At 38.0% G+C, this 21,475-nt stretch overlaps 1 protein-coding gene across 2 annotated transcripts in view; it reads right to left on the minus strand.

Moving 5' to 3' along the window:
* The window catches only part of SUGCT (succinyl-CoA:glutarate-CoA transferase), a 791,249-nt gene that overhangs the window by 259,126 nt on the left and 510,648 nt on the right, over positions 1-21,475 (minus strand). The gene's annotated exons all lie outside the window — the stretch shown is intronic.

Here is a 21,475-nt window from a genome sequence, read left to right on the forward strand (position 1 = left end):
TGAAGTAAGACATGATTTTGAACAAATGGTATAATGTAAGAAATAATCATTTATTTGGCATTTTTGAATGGCACAGGGGGCTGTCAGTGAAACCAACAAGAACACACATACAATCATAATTCTCCCCTGAAAAACATGTATGTCATAATTGATTTTCAATATTTAGAATCAATTTATAGGCAAAGATCTAAAGGTTATGAAATTTTTGAGATGTTTTGACTGAAGTCTTCTGAGATTTTAAAGCTTAACTCTTTAATATAATACTATACATGGTATCATTAGGAAGGATCTACAATTAATTTTTTTAAGTAGTCATTTCTTTTTTTCCTTGAAGAGCTACTCAGTTAATAATTTCTTTTTTTTTAAAAGAAATCTAAGCAGTTAAATTTATATTTGAATTTTACTGGACATCTGAGCTCTTTGGCCAAGAGAATCAAAACTTCTTTAAAAAATATGTCAAAAGCATACATTTTCAGGGGCAAACTTCAGATAGTACAAAAGTATAAAGCTTCAAGCTTGATAGAAACCTTGGATGAGATCTTATTCAAAGCCCAGGACTAGATGACCTCTCAATGCTTTCATCTAACCTTGATCATCTAAGAGTTTTCATTACTACCTACATGACAAAGGTGTTCTAGACCTTAAAATGGTGTTCATCCATCTTTTAAAGACAGAAATCCAGTCTTTAGGAATGATTCCTTAAAAATAGTAAGAAGCAGAGGTAATGCCTTTGGAATTTTTTTTTCAAATATTAAGCAAGAAGTTTTTAAAAAGTTGAAAAATAAAGTCTGAGTTTAAAAAAAAAGACATAATAATCATTTGCCTTGTAGCATGGTATGAAAAAAGTCATAACTATTTCTGACCTTTAGTGCACCCAAAGATAGGCTTTTCATACTTTACTATCTGGGTTCACTTATATACAAATGGAAAAATTTTGCCATGATAACCATCATTAATCAAATAAAAATGTGTTGTTCCCAAGCCCACACCATTCAGAATGGAATGTCACCTCAAGGTGAAAGGTGGAAAGGGTGGGAAGAGGGGGCCACACCCCACTTCTACTGAAAACCTATGATCAAGGAGCAGAAGAGCCCTCAGCTCACCACTGCCTTCATGGCCTGAGCTCTTCCTATTAATTGCACAGTGACATAGTCTACCGCATGTTTGAAATGGATTATTTTATTCCTGAAACATTTTTCTTCTTTTCTGAGGATGACTAAGTTTGTATTCCTATTCCATTATTTATCAGCTTTTAGATCTTGCCCATGTCACTTGAATTTTAGTTTTGATTTTCTCAAAACTAATTTATCATTTCTAATTTTTAGGTTTCTTTAATGAATAAAGGAGATAGCATATGTAACTATATAAATGTAGGCATGTAATAAACATCAACTGCATTCTGAAATCATATATTTTTGACATTTTAGATAGTAATCCTGAAATCAAAAGTATACAAATACCTTAACAGGACAAGAAATTGCTCCGGTTTCCAAGAGTTAATTAAGGGCATCAATTAAACTCTAATGATATTAAACAGTTTAAATGGTCTGGGTGACTTTCAAGAGAGCAAATTCTTATATATCTCCAGCAACAATTATTTGCTTCACTTTCTGTGCAGAGAAGTGCCTTACTCTTTAAATGTAAAAGCATGTCACATACAATCAATAGAACAAAGCATAAGTGAGGAGGAAGGCTTGATTTTTAAAATAAAATTTGTACTAGTCCTTCTTATTATACACAGCCATCTAAAAGTTATATTTTCTCCCAAATGATCTTTACTTGTTATCTAAAACAAAGAACTACAGAAAACTGAAACTTCCCTGGCAGTCTAGTGGTTAAGACTCCGAGCATCCCCTATAAGGGACATGGATTTGATCCCTGGTTGGGGAACTAAGATCCCACATGCCGTGCAAACAAAACAAAATAGAAAATTTCTTGAACCGAATAAAAGTGAAAATATATCAACTTAAATAATTTTTTTTTAAAAAAGGAACTACAGAACACCATAGAACCCCATTTCCATGCTCTAAGAAACCTAAGAGGTCACATATTCTGTCCAACATCTTCTTTGAACAAATGAGAAGTCAAAGCACAAGCAGATGAAGTTCATTTCACAGATATGTGTTGGGTACCTGCTCTGTCTCAGGCAGGGTGCCCATCTAGGTCTGAACTTAACAAGGTCACTGAGACCTTCTGATTTCCTATCCAGTACTTTTCTAGCATACTCATATCTTGAGAACAAAGATAAATTTATTCTCACCTGAGAATTAAAGGACATAAATTCAAACACCACAATAAATCATTCTCCTTACTATGCTAGGATTGAAAGATTCTAAGAAAATGATTCTCTGGGTAGATAAAGATGTCCAGAAATATTTTGTCTTAATCTTTATTAGAAAAAAATTATCAGTAATTTATTAATCTATATTGTTCTGCCTTGCATGTGTAAAAAGAAGGAGAAGGAAGAGAAGGAAGAGGAGGAAGCATGGGTGGGGAAGGGAGAAAGATAACATATTTGAGGATTGAGAAGTTTATAGCACCTTCAACAACCTGACTGAAGATAGGGATATAAACTGTTAGATTTGTGATAGATGCAGAATTCAGTATAGAATTAGGCATGTTTTTTAAGATAACTCTATTTTTTTCTCTTTTTGTCATTTTCCTCTTTTTCTTAAGTTCAATACAGAGGAAAAACAGTCTAATAAGTTTTGAATTTACGATTTTCTTTTTAGTAAGATGTAAGATGATATTTATTTAATCTTTGAAAAATAAGAGCACAATTACCATGAAGTTGTGGCACCTTTTCTTATTTTTCCTCTATAAAAATGACTACTGTATAAATTGTGTCTCAAAGCATGCCTTCAAACAGTAACTTAAGATGTTGCAAGAAAGAAGGATGCCAGTCCAATAAACACAGCTTATGATCATCTCCTCTTGGAGACTGACATGTTCATTGGGTTATTAATGGCTCTCCAAAGTCCAGCAAAAGAGCAGTATGGTTATGTTGCATATATCAGTGTTTCCCAAACTAATATAAAACAGTAAAGGTTTTTAGCAGAGCAAATATTAATATCCTCTAATCTGCCATCACACAAACCAGACCGAGGAAGTGGGCTGTAATCACGTGGAAACTTGTCTTCTTGAATGTTGAACTCAACAAAATGAAGGGAAAGCAAGAAAAATATAGCAATGTCCCTTAAAGTCAACTGGATAATGGAATGGGTTTTGAAACAAACACTGCCTTGTGTTTACTTATGGTTTTTGTTTATCTCTTTCCTTCCTTCCCAGGGTTATTCCCTGAAGGAAACTATAGGCTTTCAGAGAGCATCGACTGTAAAAATCCTAGGCATATGAATAAGCATAGATAAGATATTCAAAACCCAAGAGAAATAAGTTAAAATTAATTAAATCAAGACTATAATCCATAGCATTCACTATTGTGCTATTTAGAAATACTGGGTACATGATAATATTGGGAGAGAACAGCAACTGTGCATGTCAGCTGTTGCAAGAAGCCTACATCACTTGGCTTATCTTCCAAGAACAAAAGAATCAAAAAAGAAGGAATGGAGGAGAACAAGATGGAGGAGGAGTAGGTGGATGTAGGGGTCCATCTCTCGCCACAGATACATCAGGAATACACCTTCAGACACAGAAGTGCATGCAAAACACCAGGTGAGAGTGGACAGGAGTACCCGACCAGTAGAAAAGAATATCTAGAAGCACGCAAAACTCGGTAGGATGAAGGAACTAGTGGGGAAAACAGGAGTGTTAGTGGGACCGGACCTGCCCTCACTGGGTGGGGGAACTGAAGCAGGGGTCTGATCGCCACAGCGGGGCAATTGTCTGAGTCAGAGAAACATTTAAGGCTGAGAGTGAAATAGCTGATCTGTGGCAACCTAAATGGAATGAGAATCAAACAGTCCTTGCCACAGCCATACATACCCCAGACAGGAACCCTGGTCTCCTAGAAGGCACAGCGGCTGGGAGCTGGAGCTTAGGGATTGTGCGTCAATCCTAAGGCAAGGGCTACTGTTGACTGCAGAAAGATGTACTGAGGGGATGTGAGGGAGGAGATCATGGTGGGAAATGCCAATGGAGGAAAGCCAGGCAGCCATGGAAGCAAGGTGATACCGCTGAGTCACGTGTATGGGGTGGGGCCATCACCATAGCCTCTCTCTCCCAACACGCCAGCATTGGCAGTTGAACAATAGAGAGACTGGCCCATCAAACGACCAAGGCACTGAACTACAGAGCAGGACCCTACCCAGGGTGCACCTTTAAGTGCCTGACCACCGATCTATAGAGTAGGACCCCAACCAGGGGGGTTCTTTTATGGGTCTGACGCATGGAGCAACAGAGAAGGACCCCAGACAAGGGAACCCTCTAAGTGACTGAACTGGTAGAGCTACGGAGAAAGACTGGACAGAGGCCTTCTTATCGCCAGCTACAAGAGGCTGGAAAAAAGACTCTGATAGGGCCATAACTCCTGCAGCCGAGGCAATCCGTGTCCCTGCACACTTGGCGCCACCAGGGTCTCTGCAAGCCAAGCAGCCACGCCACCTTCACACTCAACTCTCATTCAGGCAGAGCTGCCGCAGGCAAAAAAAAGTCTTGCATTTAGGCATGTAGGGTTGCTTCGGTGGTGTCCAACTCTTTCCGACCCTGTAGACTGTGGCCTGCCAGGCTTCTCTGTCAGAGACGGGGTTCTCCAGGCAAGAATACTGAAGCATATTGGCCAATACTGGTTCCCATACCCTTCTAGAGCACTATATTTCCTGCTGTTTTAGCCGCCAACCCCTCTGAGTACCTGGTGTTGCTAGAACCCCTGCAACCCAAGCAAGCAGCTGCACCACCTCCACACCTGGCCCTCACAGGGGCAAATCCTAACCCTCTAGGGCAGCTTCAGGAGCTAAACCCCAGTGGACAAACCACATGTAGAGGTGGAAATAAAACCGCAAGTGAAACCCAGGGGCAATGTGGCTAAGGAAGAAGACCCAAAACCTTCCCACCAGCTGTACAAGCTGCAGATTAAATCCACATAATCAACTACACAGGTCTGTGATTATGGAATATATAAAAGACCATTGAAAGCTCCCACAAAAGAAAACACACTAGCTCTGATAGCTGTGGACATTGGAGGCAAGAACACACAGAGGTAGAACCAGATTAGAATCTGAGCTGCCCCCACAGCAGGTCCAGAGGTCAGCACAGTGTTGGAGGGCATCCTAGGGAGGTAAGGTGGACTGTAGACTGTGACTCCCAGCAAGAGAAAGGAGTCTGACTGTAGTGACTCAAGAAAAACATATATTATTCTTATTTTTTGACTGGTTCTATAGATTCTTTTGAACTTTTTTCTTTTTTTTTTCTTTTCCCCCTCAGTTGTAGTTAATTTTATTGGCACTAAGAAATCCAATTAAGCTTTGAGCTTTCTTTTTTTCTCTCATTCACATTTTTTTATTGTTGTCATAAACCTCTGCCTCTACGTTGGGCTTTTGCAGTCCTGTGGAGTTTCTCTCTTTTTTTTCTTTTCTCTTTTTCTTTATTTTTAATTTTTTAAACCTATTGTTCTTTTTTCTACATTTATTCCTTTGTTTGGCTTTCCTACCATTCATTTCCCCTTGTAGTTAACCTTTAATGTATACAAATCTTCTTTATCTACCTCTGTTTAACTTTGCATATCTATTCTTTCTTTCTTTCCTTTTTCTCCTTTCCTCTCAACATATTTGTTAGTTTTATTTTCATTGCTTTATTCCCCAGTTGGCACCTTGGTTTAGTTTTGTTTTCCAGTTTGTTCTTTAATTAGTTTTCTTCTGGTAGATATAATTTTTGGTTTCCTTTGTTTGCCTGGTCGGTCTATTGTACTTTATTTTTGTTGGACTGTTTTGATTTTGATTATGGGTATATACATATATGTGTATATTCAGTTCCACTTTCTATTGTTGTTATAAACCTCTGACTCTACGTTGGGCTTTTGCAGTTCTGTGAAGTTTTCCTTTTTTATTTTTTCTTTCTTCTTCCACTTTTTTTCTTTTCTCTATATTTTTAATTTTTTAAACCTATTATTTTTTCAATATTTATTCCTTTGTTTGCCTTTCCTACTGTTCTTTTCCCCATGCAGTTAATCTTTAATGTATATAAATTTTCTTCATCTACCTCTATTTAACTATGCATATCTATTCTTTCTTTTCCTCTCAACATATTTGTTAGTTTTGTTTTCATTGCTTTATTCCCCACTTGGCACCTTGCTTTAGTTTTATTTTCCAGTTTGTGCTTAAGTTAGTTTTGTTCTTAACTGGTAAATACAATTATTTATTTCCTTTGTTCACTGGGTCAATCTACTGTACTTTATTTTTGTTGAACTGTTTTCACTTTGTTCATTGGTGTATATATATATATATGTATATTCCATTATTTTAATTATTATTTGCCTGATTTTGTGACTGTCATTTGTCTGGGGTTCATCTTTGGTTTCTCATTTCTGGATATTTGTTCTAATCTCACTTAATGCCATAACAAACTACTTGTGGAAACTTTGTTCCTGACCAGAGATCAAGCCCTGAGCCTTTGGAGTAGGAGTACTGACTCCAACACCCTAGACTACCAGAGAACTAACCCTAAGTAGTATCAGACAGTGAGAACACACACAAAGGAAACCACTTGAATACAAGACCCAGCATCACCCAACCACCAGTAGCACCCTGTGCAGGACTTCTCACCTAAACAAGAAACAAAACAAAAATACAAACCAATTCATCAGCAGACAGGATTACCACCTCACTCATCCTTCCCCATCAGAGGAAAAACAAACAAACAAATACTCAGCACAAATCTCACCCTATAGGAAGCTCACACAAACCACTGGACCAATCTTAGGAGGGAAGAAACCAAAAGGAAGAAAGAACTCAATCTTCTTCAAGGAAAGAATCAACTTTCCTTGAAACCTGGAAAAGGAGACCTCAAACACAATAACTTAAAAAAAATAATGAAAAGGCAGAGAAATACTGCACAAATGAAGGAACAAGCTAGAAACACAGAAATATAAATAAATGAAGAGGAAATAGGCAAACTACCTGAAAAATAATTCAGAACAATGATAGTAAAGATGATCAAAAACCTTGAAAACAAAATGGAGAAAATGTAAGAATCAATTCACAAATATCTAGAAGAATTAAAGAATAAATACACAGAGACAAACAATACAATTACTGAAATTAAAAATACTCTAGAAGTAATCAATAGCAGAATATCTGAAGCAGAAGAATGAATCAGTGAGCTGGAAGATAAAATGGTGGAAATAACTTCTGAAAAGCAGTATAAAGTAAAAAGAATGAAAAGAACTGAGGACAGTCTCAGAGACCTCTGGGACCATATCAAATGCACCAACATTAGAATTATAGGGGTCCCAGAAGAAGAAGAGGAAAAGAAAGGGTATGAAAAAAAATTTGAAGAGATTATAGTTGAAAGTATCCCCAACATGGAAAACGAAATAGGCACTGAAGTCCAAGAGGCACAATGAGTCCCATACAGAATAAACCCAAGAAGAAACACGCCAAGACACATACTAATCAAACTAAGAAAGACTAAACACAAAGAAAGAATATTAAAAGCAGCAAGGGAGAAGCAACAAGTAACATACAAGGGAGACCCCATACACTTAGCAGTTGTTCTTTCAGCAGAAACTCTGCATGCCAAAAGGGAATGGCAGGATATATTTAAAGTACTGAAAGGGAAAAATCTACAATCAAGATTACTGTACCCAGAAAGGATCTCATTCAAATTGATAGAGAAATAAAAAGCTTTTCAGACAAGCAAAAGTTAAGAGAATTCAGTACCACCAAAGCAGCTTTACAACAAATGTTAAAGGGACTTATATAGTCAAGAAATACAACAGAAGAAAAAAATATCTACAAAAATCAACCCCAAACAATAAAGAAAATGGCAATAGGAACATATATATCAATAATTACTTTAAATATAAATGGATTAAATGCTCCAACCAAAAGACACAGACTGGCTGAATGGATACAAAAACAAGACCTATACATAGGCTGTCTAGAAGAAACCCACTTCAGACCTCAAAAAACATATAGACTTAAAGTGAAAGGATCGAAAAATATAGCCCATGCAAATGGGAAGCAAAAGAAAGCTGGAGTAGCAATCCTCATATCAGACAAAACAGACCTTAAACTAAAGAAGATTACAAGAGATAAGGAAGGACACTACATAATGATCAAGGGATCAACCCAAGAGGAAAACATAACAATTGTAAATATCTATGCACCCAACATAGGAGCACCTCAATATATAAGATAAACACTAACAGACATAAAAGGAGAAATTGACAGTGACACAATTAAAGTAGGAGACTTTAACACCTTACTTACACCAATGGACAGAGCATCAAAACAGAAAATTAATAAGGACATACAAGTCTTAAATAATACATTAGATGAGATGTATCTCATTGATATCATTAGGACATTCCATCCAAATGCAGAAGAATACACATTCTAGTGCACATGGAACATTCTCTAGAATGGACCACATCTTGGGTCACAAATTAAACCTCAGTAAATTTAAGAAAATTGAAATTGTGTCAAGCATCTTCTCTGACCACAATGCTATGAGACTAGATATCAATTACAAGAAAAAAAGTGTAAAAATCACAAATACATGGAGATTAAACAACACATTTCTAAATAACCAACAGGTTATTAAAGAAATTAATTAAAAGGGAAATCAAAAAATTCTAGAAACAAATGACAATGAAAACACAACAACTCAAAACCTATGGGATGCAGCAAAAGCAGTTCTAAGAGGGAAGTTTATAGCAATACAATCCTACCTCAAGAAACAAGAAAAATGTCGAATAGACAACCTAACTTTACACCTATAGCAATTGGAAAAAGAAGAAGAACAACAACAACAACAAAAAAATAGTAGAAGGAAAGAAATCATAAAGATCCAAGCAGAAATAAATGAAGAAGAAATAAAAGAAACAATAGGAAAGATTAATAAAACTAAAAGCTGATTGTTTGAGAAAATAAACAAAATTGACAAATGTTTAGCCAGACTCATCAAGAAAAAAAGAGAGAAGAATCAAATCAACAAAATTAGAAATGAAAAAGGAGAGTTTACAACAGACAATGCAGAAATACAAAGGATTACAAGAGACTATTATGAACTATATGGCAATAAAATGGATAACCTGGAAGAAATGACAGATTCTTAGAAGAGTTCAATCTTCCAAGACTGAACCAGGAAGAAACAGAAATTATGAACAACTCAATTACAAGCACTGTAATTGAAGCTGTGATCAAAAATCTCCCAAAAAACAAAAGCCCAGGACCAGATGGCTTCACAGGAGAATTCTATCAAACAATTAGAGAAGAGATAATGCCTATTTTTCTAAAACTCTTTCGAAAAATTGCAGAGGAAAGAACACTTCCAAAGACATTCTATGAGGCCACCATCACCCTGATACCAAAACGAGACAAAGACAACACAGAAAAGAAAACTACAGGCCAATATCACTGACGAACATATATGCAAAAATCCTCAACAAAATTTTAGCTAGCAGAACTCAGCAACACATCAAAAAGCTCATACATCATGATCAAGCTGGGCTTATTCCAGGAATGCAGGATTTTTCAATATATGCAAATCAATCAATGTGATACACCTTATTAACAAATTGAAAGATAAAAGTCATATGATAATCTCAATAAATGCAGAAAAAGCCTTTGACAAAATTCAGCACCCATTTATGATTAAAACTCTTCAAAAAATGGGCATAGAAGAAACCTACCTCAACAAGTAAATGCCATATATGATAAGCCTACAGCAAACATCATTGTCAATGGTGAAAAATTGAAAGCATTCCCCCTAAGATCAGGAACAAGACAAGAGTGTCCACTTTCACCACTATTATTCAACAGAGTTCTGGAAGTCCTAGTTACAGCAATCAGAGAAGAAAAAGAAATAAAAGGAATCCAGATCAGAAAAGAAGAAGTAAGACTCTTACTGTTTGCAGATGACAATATACTCTACATAGAAAAACCCTAAAGATAGTATCAGAAAATTACTAGAGCTAATCAGTTTCCTAATTAAGGAAAGTTTCAGGATACAAAATCAATACAGAAATCACTTGCATTTCTATATACTAACAATGAAAAATCAGAAAGAGAAATTAAGAAATCAATCCCATTCACCATTCCAACAAAAAGAATTAAATATCCAGGAATAAATCTACCTGAGGAGAAGGGGATGACAGAGAATGAGATGGCTGGATGGCATCACCGACTCGATGGACATGAGTTTGAGTGAACTCCGGGAGTTGGTGATGGACAGGGAGGCCTGGTGTGCTGTGATTCATGGGGTGGCAAAGAGTCAGACACAACTGAGTGACTGAACTGAACTGAAGGACACAAAGAACTGTAAAGAGAAAAGTATAAGACACTAATGAAAGAAATAAAAAATGACATAAACAGATGGAGATATATTCTATGTTCCTGGGTAGGAAGAATCAATATTGTGAAAATGACTATACCACCAAATGCAATCTACAGATTTAATGTGATCCCTATCAAATTACCAATGGCATTTTTCACAGAACTAGGACAAAACATTTCACAATTCATATAGAAACACAAAAGACCCTGAATAGCCAAAGCAGTCTTGAGAAAGAAGAATGGAGCTGGAGGAATCAACCTTCCTGACTTCAGATTATACTACAAAGCTATAGTCATCAAGACAGCATGGTACTGGCACAAAAACAGAAATATAGACCAATGACACAAAATAGAAAGCCCATAAATAAACCCACGCACCTATTGGTACCTTATTTTTGACAAAGGAGGCAAGAATATACAATGGGGCAAAGACAGCCTCTTCAATAAATGGTGCTGGGAAAACTGGACTGCTATATGTAAAAGAATGAAATTAGAACACTTCCTAACACCATACACAAAGATAAACTCAAAATGGATTAAAGGCCTAAATGTAAGACCAGAAACTATAAAACTCTTAGAGGAAAACACAGGCAAAACACTCGATGACATAAATCAAAGCAAGATCCTCTATGACCCACCTCCTAGAGTAATGGAAACAAAAACAAAAGTAAACAAGTGGGACCTGATTAAACTTAAAAGCTTTTGCACAGCAAAGGAAACTATAAGCAAGGTGAAAAGACAATCCCCAGAATGGAAGAAAATGATAGCAAATGAAACAACTGACAAAGGATTAATTTCTAAGATATACAAGCAGCTTATACAACTCAATGCCAGAAAAACAAACAACCCAATCAAAAAGTGGGAAAAAGACTTAAACAGACATTTCTCCAAAGAAGACATACAGATGGCTAACAAACACATGAAAAGATGCTCAACATCGCTCATTATTAGAGAAATGCAAATCAAACTACAGTGAGATATCACCTCACACCAGTCAGAATGCCCCTCATGAAAAAGTCTACAAAAAATAAATGGTGGAAAAAAGGGAATGCTCTTGCATTGTTGGTGGAAATGTAAATTGATACAGCCACTATGGAAGATGGTATGGAGATTCCTTAAAAAGCTAGGAATAAAACCACCATATGACCCAGCATCCCCACTCCTAGGCATATACTCTAAGGAAACCAAAATTGAAAGAGACCCGTGTATCCCATTGTTGATTGCATCACTATTTACATTAGCTAGAACATGGAAGCAACCTAGACGTCCATCGACAGATGAATGGATAAAGAAGTTGTAGTACACATGCACAATGGAATATTACTTAGCCATAAAAAGGAACACATATGAGTCAGTTCTAATGAGGTGGATGAACCTAGAACCTGTTATACAGAGTGACGTGAGTCAGAAAGAGAAAGATAAATACCATATTCTAACGCATATATATGGAATCTAGAAAAATGGTACTTTAGAATTTATTTATAGAGCAACAAAGCAGAAACAGACATAGAGAATAGACTATGGACATGGGGAGAGGAGAGGAGAGGGTGAGATGTATGGAAAGAGTAACATGGAAACTTACATTACCACATGTAAAATAGATAGCTAATGGGAATTTGCTGTATGGCTCAGGAAACTCAAACAGGGGCTCTGTATCAACCTAGAGGGGTGGGATGGGGAGGGAGATGGGAGGAAGTTTCAAAAGGGAGGGGATTTATGTATACCTATGGCTGATTCATGTTGAGGTTTGACATAAAACAGAAAAATTCTATAAAGCAATTATCCTTCAATAAAAAATAAATAAATTTTTAAAAAGAAGGGATATATGTATACATATAGCTAATTCCCTTCGCTGTACACTAAAAACTAACACAGCATTATAAAGCAACTATACTCCAAAAAAAGTGAATTTTTTAAAAAAGCCAGAAATGAGAAAGACATAATGCCAAGATGTCACTGTGTGTAGGCTCTTTTTTTAATTAATTTTTATAGGAGTATAACTATTTACAATGTTGTATTAGTTCCTGCTGTACAACAAAGTGAATCAGTTTTATACATATCCACTCTTTTTGAGATTCTTTTTCTATATAGTTTATTACAAACTGCTGAGTTCCCTGTGTTATACAGTAGGTCCTTATTAGTTATTTTATATATAGCAGTGTGTATATGTTAATCCCAATCTCCCAATTTACTCCTCCCTCCTTATCCTCTTTTAACTATAAGTTTGCTTTCTATGTCTGTGAATCCATTTCTTTTTTTTGTAAATAAGTCCATTTGTACCATTTTTCTTTGTTTTTAGATTTCACATATAAGTGATTTCAAACATTTGTCTTTCTCTGTCTAACTTACTTTACTCACTATGACCATCTCACTCACTATGGAAGTCTCTAGGTGTGCTCCTTGTCACTGTGTTAATTCTTTGTCATTGGGTGTGCTCTTTGTCACTCTCTCTCTTCTCCATCTACCCCATGTCTAGAAAATAGTCACGATGAAGCTAAGTGAACTCTTGATGGGAATAAACTGCCCCTTTGCGACCCCATGGACTATAGCCTACCACACTCCTCCGTCCATGGGATTTTCCAGACAAGAGTACTGGAGTGGGGTGCCATTGCCTTCTCCAGAAAACACTATTTATAAGGGCCCCAAATAAACGCAGCAAATTCTGGCATTTTCAACTGATGCCCCTAGTCTCTACTCCAGCTAGTGTTCCCCCTAAACCCCTGTGATAATAGCCCACACTCTGACTTTCAGCGTAAGACAATCATACTCACAGACTTTCAGAGAGAGTCTTGTATAGCTTCTAGAAGTATTCACTGAATTTAGCCCCCAGGATTTAATCTGTGACTCTAAATTTCAAAGTATACTTGTGAATTATAAACATAATTTTATTTCTAATATTCATAATAATGTCAGTTAATATTATTTGAATGCTACCATATGTCCAGCACTATACAAATAGCTTTATATAGGTTTTTCTCCTTTAATCTTCATAATAGCCCAATATATAATATATAACCATCTCCATTGTATGAAGAGAAACTCAAAGTAGAGAGAATTTAGGTAAATTTCCCAAGACTGCACAGCTATCAAGGGACAAAGATGGTGAGCCAATCTAGGCAGGCTAACTCCAAATCGTTTCCTCTAAATCCTGATACTAAACTTCTTCTCATGAGAAAACAAAAAACCTCAATTATTGGGAAATGGAGCAAGTAAAAGCAAACAAATAATTAATAACGTCCTGATTTTTCTTGCTTGTGTGGTACATGAATATGTGCTCTGGAACACGACTGTCTCAGTTCAAAGTCCTGTTCTGCCTCTAAACAGCTATGTGCCTGTAAGCAAGGATTTAACCTCAGTAAAGTCTCAGTCTCCTCACCTGTAACATATGGATAATAACTAGTATTTACAGAACACTATGCATTCCATGTACTTTGCATATATCTGTTCAGTCCAGTCGCTCAGTCATGTCCGACTCTTTGTGACCCCATGAACTGCAGCACGCCAGGCCTCCCTGTCCGTTACCAACTGCCGGAGTCTACCCAAACCCATGTCCATTGAGTTGGTGATGTCATCTAACCATCTCACCCTCTGGCGTCCCCTTCTCCTCCTGCCCTCAATCTTTGCCAGAATCACGGTCTTTTCAAATGAGTCATCTCTTCGAGTCAGATGGCCAAAGTATTGGAGTTTCAGCTTCAACATCAGTCCTTCCAATGAACACCAGAGACTGATCTGCTTTAGGATGGACTGGTTAGATCTCCTTGCAGTCCAAGGGACTCTCAAGAGTCTTCTCCAACCTTCTCCTCCTGCCCTCAATTTTTCCCAGCATCAGGGTCTTTTCCAGTGAGTCAGCACTTCATCTCAGTGGCCAAAGTGTTGGAGCTTCAGCTTCAGTCCTAAAGGAAATCCATCCCGAATATTCATTGGAAGGACTGACTGATGCTGAAGCTGAAGTCCAATACTTTGGCCACTTAATGCAAAGACCTGACAGATTACAAAAGACCCCAATGCTGGGAAAGATTGAAGGCAGAAGAAGTGGGTGACAGAGGACGAGATGTTTGGATGGCATCACCAATTCAATGGACAAGAGTTTGAGCAAGCTCTGGGAGATGGTGAAGGACAGGAAAACCTGGTGTGCTGTAGTCCAAGGGGTGGTGGAGTTGGACACAACTAAGTGACTGAACAACAACAACGTTGGATCTCCTTGCAGTCCAAGGGACTCTCAAGAGTCTTCTCCAGCACCACAGTTCAAATCATCAATTCTTTAGCACTCAATCTTCTTTATGGTCCAACTCTCACATCCGTATATGACTGGAAAAATCATAGCTTTGACTAAATGGACCTCAGTGGCCAAAGTGATATCTCTCCCTTTTAATATACCAAGTCTGTGACAGCTTTTCTTCCAAAGAGTAAGTGTCTTTTAGTTTTATGGCCACAGTGATTTTGGAGCCCAAGAAAATAAAATCTGTCACTGTTTCCACTTTTTCCCCATTTACTTGCCATGAAGTTATTATCCTTAATGATACTTAAGTAATAGTAGAACTAAATGTTTTAATACACGTAAAACATGTGGGGTTTTTTTTTGGGGGGTTCCTTTTCTTTTTTCCAGATAAGGCTTTACTGGAGCTTGTGGTACAGCACAAGGGAGTGAAACAAGTAACAGATTCCCTTGTTTGCTCCATGGGGTGGGGAAGCCAGTTCTTTATATGGTTTGAGACTAGGGGAGGGTCCAGTTGTCAGGCCACTGGAGGAGTGGCTTAACACATGTAAAGAACTCTGAATGATGACTGACATGCCATAATCAATAAATGTTAGCCATCAGATATATCACCACATACACTGAAACTTCATAACACATTTTTATAATCATAACCATCATCATAACAGTCTCATTGGGAGGCTGCACCAAATCAGGGGGTAATCTAGCTTCCAACAATGCTTTAGTACAGTATAAATTTATAAAATAATAACAATAAAAAATGACTAATAAGGTGGCTCTATGATAGTGGTTAAAGAACACCTCTGCATACAACCTGCCCAGGTCGGAAGATCAGCTTTGCTGCTCAGTGGCTGTGACCTTGGACAAGTGGCTTAACCTGTGTCTGTTTATTCACCGATAAAGTGAAGATAATAAAAATACCCTCCCTTAAAGAGTTGCAAAATGAGGATAATAATAATACTTGCTTTCTAGGATTATGAAGTTCAAATAAGATAATATATATAACATATTTATTTAAAAATTTGGCAGATACTAAAAATACAGTTACCGAGTAGTAACAGTAGTAGTACTACTACATAACTCAGAATATCTTGTGACTGTTTTCCTCACAGAATTATTGCCCCAATGGAGCACATATGACATAGGGACAGCATTTGATTTAAAATAAAACCAACACTCTGCATGAAGATCCAATAACTCTATTTCCTGCAGTTTGAAAAAGATATCAAATATGTTTCAGCCCTCTTTCAATCACATCTCACCATCAGTGATCTAAAATGGAAAACCTCCTAGGGTATTATCCTTAATAAGTCATTACTAACTACCATGAGACAGCAAAAGGCTATAAGTGGCATACTAAAGACAACTGAATCTACTGATAAATTATGGTAACTGGAATGAGAGAATAACTACAGATTCACAGTCTAATAGCTTTTTCATTTTCAATGTTGGAAAAGGAATTATACCTCAAAGCATATGATCATTCTGGAGTTTCATTACTAAATCTGATATATCTTGAATAAATATAAAAGTATGAGAGAGAGAAAATGTACAGCAAGTATACATGAAGGTGTCTGTGTGCACTGTTAACAGGGGGACATCAAAGCCTTGTGGAGAACCAATCTTGCTTAGGGGAAAAGTCAAAAAGGCATGTCCTTCCCTCAAATCTACTTCTTTCCACACCCTTTCCAGTTCTGCATTGGGCAGGCGTGTCGATCCAGACGGAAACTCTGACAGGTACTCAGTTGCTTTGAGAATTACCATAATTAATTGTAAACTGACATGGAGCAACACACAGGCTCATGATGGAATTTGAAGCCATAAGCACAAATAAATCCCCTTGGCGCAAGGTGGAGCCACACATAATAAACTGTTAAAAGTCAGGACTGCTGTTCAAACTAGCACTCTGATTCCAAGGGCAGTTCAGCAATTGTGGGGATCCGCTGGTCTCTTCTAAGAATACCCCATTTACAAACACTCAGTTGGGGATTGCCTTAAAAATTGCATTTTCCAAGAGAAAGCAGATTAAATGTAAATTGACCCAGGTTTTTCTTACCCATTAACAGTCAAATGTCTGGCTCATTTGGGAACTTGGTCTCTTCTAACAAAAAGTTTAACTAGAATTATTTATTTATTATATGAATACTCCCCCTTACTCAATAAACTTTCAGTTCAGTTCAGTTCAGTTCAGTCGTTCAGTCGTGTCCGACTCTCCGCGACCCCATGAATCACAGCACGCCAGGCCTCCCTGTCCATCACCAACTCCCGGAGTTCACTCAAACTCATGTACACAGAGTCGGTGATGCCATCCAGCCATTTCATTCTCTGTCGTCCCCTTCTCCTCCCGCCCCCAACCTTTCCCAGCATCAGAGTCTTTTCCAGTGAGTCAACTCATCGCATGAGGTGGCCAAAGTATTGCAGTTTCAGCTTCAGCATCAGTCCTTCCAATGAACACCCAGGATTGATCTCCTTTAGAATGGACTGGTTGGATCTCCTTGTGGTACAAGGGACTCTCAAGAGTCTTCTCCAGCACCACAGTTCAAAAGCATCAATTCTTCGGCAATAAACTTTATGAGATCACTAATAAAAGACACACTTAAAAATCAGGGCCAAGAAAAATGAGAGACCTAAAATATCACAAGGTGACTAAAACTGGATGATAGATTCAGTTCTAAGCCAATGGTCAATGTAAGGAGAGTAAAAGTCTCAGAATTAAGTTAAGGGCACTGTAGATAAACAGCCCAATTCAAATGATTACTACAAAATCACAAGTCAGACTATTTCAGCAAATGTGCATCTACTTAAGACTCACAGATGGATGCTACATTGTTTCCTTCACACACACCTTTTTCAGAGCATCATCCTGCTGCCCTCATATAGAAACACCTCTAGATTACACAGAAGGATGGTCTCTGCAGACAATATTTCAGTTCTTAAAATAGGTCAATGTTTTTATTTTAAACTGAGGACATAGATTATTACCAAGTAACGGCTACTATATTGCCAATGATGAACTCTTACTTTGCAAAAAATGAAACAAAAAACAAACAAAACCAAAAACTCCCTATTCTGTAATGCAGACTTATCAAGATTTCAGAAAGACATCAGTTCTCATTAGTTAGTCCAATGTATTTGCCTAGCAAAAATTCAGTAAATGTGCTGAATCAAATTAGGTCCAGTTCTTCAGGACTTCCCTGGTAGCTCAGATGGTAAAGCGTTTGCCTACAATACGGGAGACCTGGGTTCGATCCCTGGGTCAGGAAGCTCCCCTGGAGAAGGAAATGGCAACTCATTCCAGTACTCTTGCCTGGAGAATCCCACGGATGGAGGAGCCTGGTGGGCTACAGTCCATGGGGTCACAAAGAGTCAGACATGACTGAGTGACTTCACTCACTTCAGGTATCAGGTATATTATTATATAAGCCACATCTGTTGCTTTCATGTTATTTATTAAGAGTTTTAAGTGCAATTTTAGAAGTATTCATATTTATATAAAACAAAGTATATAAAAGAAGAAAATCATTATAACACATATTTTGTAAGGAAGAAGGAAAAGAATTTAACATGAAGTGCAAATCTACCCTGCATCCCATTCTGGTCTATGATACTTATATACGTTATCCAATTTAACCCCCACAATACAGGCATACCTTGGAGACATTATGGGTTCAATTCCAGACCACTACAATAAAGTGAATATTGCAATAAAGTGATTTACAAATCTTTTTGTTTCTCAATGCACAAAAAATTATGTTTGCACTATACTGTAGTCTGTTTGTTTTCCTGGTGGCTCAGTGGTAAAGAATCCCCCTGCCAAGCAGGAGATGGGAGTTTGATCCTTGCAGGAGGAAATGGCAGCCCACTCCAGAATTCTTACCTGAGAAATCCCATGGATAGAGGAGCCTGGCAGGCAACAGTCCTTAGGGTCACAAAGAGTAGGACGCAACATAGCAACTGAGCATGCACGCACATGCATGTAGTCTATTCAGTAAGCAATAGCATTATGTCTTTTAAAAAGTGCATAGCTTAATTTTAAAATACTTTATTGCTAAAAAATGCTAACCATCATCTGAGCCTTTAATGAGTCATAATCTTTTGCTGGTGGAGGGTCTTGCTTCAATGTTGATGGCAGATTAAAGAGGTGGTTGTTGAAAGAAGTGGTTGGGGTGCCTGTGGCAACTTCTTAACAGAACAGTGAAGTTGGCCCCATCAGTTGACTCATTTCATGAAAGATTTCTCTGTACATGCAATGCTGTTTGATACTAGTTTACTCACAGAGAACTACTTTCAAAATTGGAACCAATCCTCTAAAACCTTGCCTCTGCCTTATCAACTAAATTGATATAATATTCTAAATCCCTAATTGTCATTTCAGCTTCCCACGTGGCACTAGTGGTAAAGAACCTGCCTGCCAAGGCAGGAGAGACAAAAGATGCAGGTTCAATCCCTGTGTCAGAAAGATACCCTAGAGTGGGAAATGGTAACCTGCTCCAGTATTTTTGCCTGGAAAAATACTGGACAGGGAAACCTTGAGGGCTACAGTCCATGGGGCTGTAAAGAGTCATACATGACTGAGTGCATGCACACAAATATCATCTAAACCATCTTCACAACATGCTCATCTGGCATAGATTCTATCTCAAGAAACTGCTTTCTTTGCTCATCCATAAGAAGCAACTCCTCATCCACTGAAATTTTATCATGAGATCACAGAATTTCATATCCATCTTCAGGCTTCACTTCTAATTCTAGTTCTCTTGCTATTTCCACCACATTTGCAGTTACATCCTCCAGTAAAGTCCTGAACTCCTCAAAGTCATCCATGAAGGTTGGACTCAACTTCTTCCAAACTTGTTAATGTTAATATTTTTACTTTTTCCATGAATCATGAATGTTCTTAATGGCAGGCAGAATGGTGAATACCTTTTAAGCAGGTTTTCAATTGACTTTGCCTGGATCCATCAGAGAAATCACTCTCTATGGAAGCTACAGCCTAATGAAATGTATCCCAATATCAATAACCTTAGATATGCAGATGACACCACCCTTATGGCAGAAAGTGAAGAGGAACTAAAAAGCCGCTTGCGGAAAGTGAAAGAGGAGAGTGAAAAGGTTGGCTTGAAGCTCAACATTCAGAAAACAAAGATCATGGCATCTAGTCCCATCACTTCATGGGAAATAGATGGGGAAACAGTGGAAACAGTGTCAGGCTTTATTTTTGGGGGCTCCAAAATCACTGCAGATGCTGATTGCAGCCATGAAATTAAAAGACGCTTACTCCTTGGAAGGAAAGTTATGACCAACCTAGATAGCATATTAAAGAGCAGAGACATTACTTTGCCAACCAAGGTCCGTCTAGTCAAGGCTATGTTTTTTTCCATGGTTACGTATGGATGTGAGAGTTGGACTGTGAAGAAAGCTGATTGCCGAAGAATTGATGCTTTTGAACTGTGGTGCTGGAAAAGACTCTTGAGAGTCCCTTGGACTGCAAGGAGATCCAACCAGTCCATTTGAAAGGAGATCAATCCTGGGTGTTCATTGGAAGGACTGATGCTAAAGCTGAAACTCCAGTACTTTGGCCACCTCATGCGAAGAGTTGACTCACTGGAAAAGACTCTGATGCTGGGAAGGATTGGGGGCGGGAGGAGACGGGGACGACAGAGAATGAGATGGCTGGATGGCATCACCGACTCGATGGACATGAGTTTGAGTGAACTCCGGGAGTTGGTGATGGACAGGGAGGCCTGGCATGCTCAGTGCGATTCACGGGGTCGCAAAGAGTCGGACACGACTGAGTGACTGAACTGAACTGAATTGAAATAATAAAAATAAGACTTTAAAGTTGAAATTACTCTATGGTTCATAGGTTTGTTATCATGTGTTAAAGTAAGCATGAAAACAACAATAATCTCATTGTCCATCTCCATCAAAGCTCTTGAGTGACCAGATGTGTTGTCAGTAAGCAGTAATATTTTGAAATGAATCTTCTTTTTCTGAGCCAAAGGTCTCAACAGAGGGCTTAAAATATTCAATAAATGTGTCATAAACAAATGAGCTGTCATCCAGGGTTTGCTGTTTCATTTATAGAGCAGAGCATAGACTTAGCATAATTCTTAAGAACCTTAGGATTTTCAGATGGTAAATGAGCATTGGCTTCAAACTAAAGTCACTAGCTGCATTGGCCCCTAATAGAGTCAGCCTGTCCTTTGAAGCTTTGAAGCCAGTCATTGACTTCTCCGATCTAGCCATGAAAGTCCTAGGTGGCATCTTCTTCCAATAACAAAACATTTTTTTCTACATTGAAAATCCATTGTTTAGTGTGGCCAGTTTCATTGATCATCTCAGGTAGATCTTCTGGATGAAAGTGAAAGTGAAGTTGCTTAGTCGTGTCCAACTCTTTGCAACCCCATGGACTGTATCTTACCAGGCTCCTCAGTCCATGGGATTTTCCAGGCAAGAATACTGGAGTGGGTTGCTGTTTCCTTCTCCGGGGGATCTTTCCAACCCAGGGATCAAACCCAGGTCTCCCGCATTGTAGGCAGATGCTTTACCGTCTGAGCTATAACTTGCTATAGTTTCTACATCTGCACTTGCTGCTTCACCTTGCATTTTTAAGTTATGGACACAGTTGCTTTCCTTAAACCTAATGAACCAACCTCTGATGCTTCAAACTTTTCTGCTGCAGCTTCCTCACCTCTCTCAGCTTTCATAGAGTTGAGGGGAGTTGGACCTTGCTCCAGATTAGACTTTGGGTTAAGGGAATGTTGTGGCTGTTTTGATCAACTATCTGTGCTTAGTTGGGCTT

The sequence above is a fragment of the Moschus berezovskii genome, chromosome 3 (genome assembly GCF_049115385.1).
Source record: "Moschus berezovskii isolate FMDL1 chromosome 3, NW_MosBer_1.0, whole genome shotgun sequence".
NCBI classification, from domain to species: Eukaryota; Metazoa; Chordata; class Mammalia; order Artiodactyla; family Moschidae; genus Moschus; species Moschus berezovskii.